Source organism: Oculina patagonica, chromosome 9, assembly GCF_052425735.1.
Source record: "Oculina patagonica isolate OP01 chromosome 9, crgOcupat, whole genome shotgun sequence".
NCBI classification, from domain to species: Eukaryota; Metazoa; Cnidaria; class Anthozoa; order Scleractinia; family Oculinidae; genus Oculina; species Oculina patagonica.
The window spans coordinates 14,118,287-14,124,286 of NC_135766.1; positions in this window are offsets into that span (position 1 = coordinate 14,118,287).

Below are 6,000 nucleotides of genomic sequence, written 5' to 3' on the forward strand. Positions count from 1 at the left end.
CCCTTGCAAATGCGCTTGATGGACCCTTCACGGTTGTTACCTTCTGCTGTTAACTTTCTATGCATTCCCTTTCTATTCAGTTAGTGTTAACATGTAAGGTTTTCAATTCAATTGAGTTGACGTAATCGAGGGTTGACGTGACGTGATTGACTCACGTGATCGAGGGTTTAGAAGCTGGTTTTGTCCCACGCCTGCGTAATAGCAACATTGAGATTAGGATTGCGGGCTCCTGTTCCACGCTTATCTGTTATTGTCGTGGCATGTCCACCTCGTCATTATGCCGTAATGCCATGTATACCTTCCGTCATCGTTCCTTCCGGTTTTGTTAGAATTGTGGCTATTCTTGACGTCGTGGTTGCATTTCTGCCCCGGCGCCAGCCACCTTGGACCTTAAGTCTTGCTGCTGTTGACAAAGGTTTTAATACCCTGCAGTTATTCACTTGTCTTTAGCGCTTTCCAAACAAAAACACTCTTTGAAGTCTAAGTTTGAAAGTCTCTTTGACGCTACTTATCGTTTTTTGGTGTTTAAGGATTCCTTTATCATTTTTGTTGTGCGCCATAACAATCCGATGAATAGTTTTCGTTGCGGCCTCGCTATTACTTACTCTAGCCTTGTCGAGATCTCCACGGATGATTGTGATGTCACATGTTGGCTGGACAAATTCAAAAGTAGCTATTTATTACTTCAGGTTGACCGATGTTATAGCCTTTTTAACCTAAAAAAATCATTACTGTTTTGTATTTCCCTTTTCCATCTCCCCTTTTATAATTTATCGCTCTTGGAGTCTTGGTTTTAGTTTTGGGGATTTTTGTTTGAGATTGGGTGTTGTTTGTGGCTTGGTTCATCCTATTCTGTCCTGCCGTTCTAGTTATATTCCTCTGTGTGGCCGCCATATCTCCATACCTCAATAGGAGTGTGGGTAGGATCGGTGTAAATAGTTTACTATTTACAGCGGTCTTACCCAAGCGAGTATAAGAGGTATCACCACCATGCATTAATTATCATTTCGATAGAAGATTCAAGCATTTTCTGTAGGAAGTTGCCTTAATCCTATTACATTTTTCTTACCTGTACTCCGTTCCCGGTAGCTACCTTCGGATTATTTTTTATCCCTCCCTACCCTCCCAATTTTGTTATATACTCATTGTTCTGCTTCTTTTCATCTGAAGGTGGCCGCCATATCTCCATACCTCAATAGGAGTGTGGGTAGGATCGGTGTAAATAGTTTACTATATTAAGCGTTTTTGTCCTATGTTACGTTCGGCCGACCGCGAAAAAACGCAAAAAAAAACATCACACACGAGTCGATTAACATTTAAGTGGCAGTTTCTCTTAAAGCGGTCCATCGCATTTCGGGTTCGGAAAAAGTTTTCCCTCAAACTTTGCCCAGTGAACTATCTTAGGTTGTAAGTAAATGCAACGACTTTAGTTTTTGGAAATACGTTAAAATATATTTTTTAGAGCTCTCAACAGTGAAGGCTGCAAAAGGCCTAATTTTGAGCTTGGCCAGAACGAGAAATTTGATAAGTTGACGAGCTCGCCGCTCAAAAACAACCAAACGCAGCAAATTATTATCATTATTTCTAAGTTAAGGGCCCACTGACGTATATATTTGGACCCGTTGCTAGGGACATTCACGGTTATATAGTTTTAGCAATTTTTCATGTTTAGTTATGGTTGAATCTTTTACTCAGTTCATAACGTAAATATGACGTCATCGGGCCACGCCCATGATCACGTGACCAATAAAGAAAAAGTCTAAAATTTTTGATGTTTTGCATGTTATCAGAAAATCGTTCATGGTGTCATGATGTTTATTTGTTTTTGTATCTTGGTGAGTATGGGCTTCATTACATTATGGAAAATAATTTTTTTAGAGAGATTTAAAATATTGATTTGTCCATAAAATTTTTATTAAAAATGATTTAAGCAAATGAATACTTAGTTATGTTCCCGACCCAGGTCGGAAAAATATAACGTCGAAAAAAAGTGAATCAAATTAAAGACCGCCAAGTATTTAATTTTTTTCTGCAAACCGGAAATCATTTTGTTAACGCATGCGTAATTCATCTGACAAGAGAACAGTGCGCGCGCTAGTTGTACGCGTACGCTTTTGAGATTATGGTTCAATTTAATCTGACTGATTCTCAGATGTGAAGTCAACTATTAGTCAGGAAGTTCTTCGGTAGTTCTTATTGTTTCATCTTATTTGGCGAGTTTGAAGAAGTGCTCGAAAGGAAATTTTTTTGCACATCTGGCGCGTACAGATAGCGTGAGTAACCCGTACACGCAATACAGCGCGCGCTCTTTTAGCACCTTAGCAACGCGCGAGAAATCCGTCAGTGGGCCCTTAAGTGGTCCTTCAAAGGTTGGAAACGCATGTTAATTTTGATACATTTTGATTTACGGCTCCGTGAAAATTTAAATATCAGCAACCGTTAGATCACTTTTTGTAAACATGCAAAAGTATGGTGTCTTCGCCGGCCTTTATTTCACGAGTCCAGACCAGACCATTCTAAATTCCAACTGAATCCTACTAAACAGATGTTAGGAAGCATAGAAATATAAAAATACCTTGCACTTTTTATCTTCCTTTACCACAGCGACTTCGAACATTTTGTGCTTTTGCGAGTATTTCATACACATTATGCAAATAAGCTTACTTACTCGCATAAGCACGAAATGTTGGAAGTCGCTGTGGCAAAGGAAGATAAAAAGTGCAAGGTATTTTTATATTTCTATGCTTCCTAACATCTGTTTAGTAGGATTCAGATGTAATTTAGAATGGTCTGGTCTGGACTCGTGAAATTAAGGCCGGCGAAGACACCATACTTTTGCATGTTTACAAAAAGCAATCTAACGGTTGCTGATATTTAGATTTTCACGGACCCGTAAATCAAAATGTATCAAAATTAACATGCGTTTCCAACCTTTGAAGGACCACTTAACTTAGGAATAATAATAATAATTTGGTGCGTTTGGTTATTTCTTCTTTGTATATTTCTTCATATACTTTCTATTTTTAATCCCTTATATAAATAACACGCGGGGACTTCAATGATGCCTCCTCGGCGGTTACGGGCGACACAGGTGCCAAACGGTTAATGGAAGAAATATTACCTGACTTTATACCGTTTTATTATATGGCTACAATAGTACGCGCGCTCTGATTGGCTGCTGAGCGGGCATTATTTTCTTGTAATGACCGAGCATTATGAAAAATTTTCTCGGCTCGACGGTTTTTTGAGTTTTGAGTAAAAGCTACTAGCGCAATTGCGAAAACGACAATAAAATGTAACTATCCTTTCAATAACTGAAAGAAAAATATTGGCATACCGATACTTCTTTAGTATGAGCGACGAAGAGAGCCACAGAGAGCGAGAGCGAGTTTCACCTCGATGTTTTCGATCATTACAGGGCAATCTCAGACCTCGGCCTTGATGTATTGACCTCGCTGTCGCTCGGTCAATAAATCAAGGCCTCGGTCTGAAATTCCCCTGTAATCACCTCACTCTCGGTTAATAAGTAGTATTTATTTAAAGGGCTAAGCGTGTGAGGCCCGGGGGGGGGGGGGGGTACTTGGGTCAATTTTTGTTGGGTATGTGCCGCTGGCCTCTCAGAGCCCCTACCCCATTTTAGTCATACTCTATGGCCAATTATAGACCCCAACTTAGTCACTTTTGGGTAAATGTAATTTTCACGACCCCAATTTAGTCACTTTCTGTTTTTGCGTCTACCAAATGGGAGCCGTTTGTAAAACTTTAAACAACAGCAATAAATACGTTAACATTTTTTTCGGCGAATGTTTCCGTTTATAAATCACAACTTGCCAGAATTTTCTTACTCTCAAAATCCCGGAAAAGTGTGACCCCATTCTAGTCTCCCTATAAAAAATGTTTGAAAAGGCGACCCCATTATAGTCAGTCCAGTCGTGAAAATGCGACCCCATCCAGCGGCACATCCCCATTAGCCCATTTATAGGATTTGCCTCCCCGGGTGTGAGACGTTTATTTAACTTCTTTACGTTTTTTTCAGATGTCTTATTGCTAAGCAAAAAGCCAAAAAAGATAAAACACTTATGACGGACAAATTAATGGCCAAAGCTCTTGCTCTTCAAGTCGATTAGAACGAACATGGCTACTCTAATTACTACAATTAAAATGCAGTTACTTTTCAGTGCAGTTACTCAAAAGTAACAATATAGTTTGAATAGGGTACCTAATATATATATTTTTTGTGCATACCTTTATGATCTATAAATTTGTGATACAACTGTAATTTGAAATGTTGTAATTGTTTCAGTGAAAATCATGCATGCAGTTATTGATATAAAAAAACTGGTCCTTTTCAAGGCCAAGTTACATCTCAAAGATGTCAATTCAAGTTTTGATGCTGTAATTGCTTCAGAGAAAATGATATTATTGCTATTGTGAAAACTAGTTTAAAGGCGTAGCTATTTAAAAAATGTCGATTCAAGTTTTGATGTCAGCAACTGATTTTTGAAACTATTTTTAACCCTTTAAGTCCTAGCCACGCATATGTGCGTGGAAAATACCAGCAGTGATTGAAAAAACTCTAGCTTTTACATATCTGGGCACATGATAGTAATGACTGCTTTTTATGGCAAAGTGATAATTTTCATAGCTTTAAAAGCCAACTAACTGACTAAAACTCTTGATTTCTGTTGCATATGGTTGTTTGTTCAGCAGTAAATCTGAAAATGCCCGTTTTCTACGTAACAGGACAACAACAAAAAACACACATCTTTGCCTCCATTTTTTTTAATGAAAAAATAATTCTGACTTCAAAAATATACATTTGCAGCAAACTTCAACCCTATTCCCTTCCGTTCACCAAGGAAATTTCCCATCAATCATTCAGCAGACTCAGCAATTACTATTCGATTAGAGCTATGCTTGCAAACCTGTAATTTCCTCGTTGCTGACCGAAAGGGATGCTTGGGAAAAACAGTCATGGCGACGGCATGAAAGGCTTCCTACCTTTATTCCATATATTTTTTATAAGTGTCGAGCCACCCAATCCTGCCGGCAAAATGTTGCACCGATTGCATTCTTTGGAAGTCAGAACTCGTCCAAAATGCCTTGGCAGGTCTTGGAATCCACCCACAGAACGGCCAGAGAGACAACTTTACCAATGAACCGCCATCTTTCGATTCGAATATTTCTGGCGTTCCAATCAAGACAAAATCATCTCTCACCTCTGGTTTCTTTCAGATGCTGGCCTCTACCCACCATTCTAGCTTAATGATGCCAGCCTGGGGGCTTCTGCAGTGGAAAATGACTCGAAAAAACACTTATAAACGAAATATTCGCCAGATTCGAGCCCGTATGCTCGCTCAACAAGAAAGAAACGTTTGAATGCTGACGTCACAATGAAACTTTGAGCCCTCAGTGTTTTGAAACAGCACACATTTTTACTTGAGCTTCTTATATGCAATCACGAAATTCGACAGATTAGTTTAAGCCCAGAAAACTGCTTAAAAAATACCAGAACCTTAGGATTCTAAGGGTTAAACAAAACTTAACGAAAACTTAAAAAAAAAAACACTCTAAAGCAGTGTTGGTTCGGACTGGGTAGTTAGCTGGTAAGCTTTAATCAAACCTTAAAATTATTAATTATTGTTAAATTTTAATGGTAGTCTTTCTAATGGCGCGGTGGCCTAATGGTTAGTGCGCTAGACTCCGCATCGAGCGGTCCGGGTTTGAGCCCTGACAGGGGCACTCAGTTGCGTTCTTGGGCGAGACACTTTACTCTCATAGTGCCTCTCTCCATCCAGGTGTATAAATTGGTACCAGCGAATTTACTGCTGGGGTAAGCCTGCCATGGACTAGCATTTCGGTATCAATATAAAAACCCGACCTTTATTCTCAAGTAAAAGGTACATCGAGAATAGGACTTGCATGTGGTATTATGGAAGAAGTATGCAAGAAGAAGAAAGGCGAGAAACGGAGAGAGACCGTAAAGACAAAAGCTGCCCC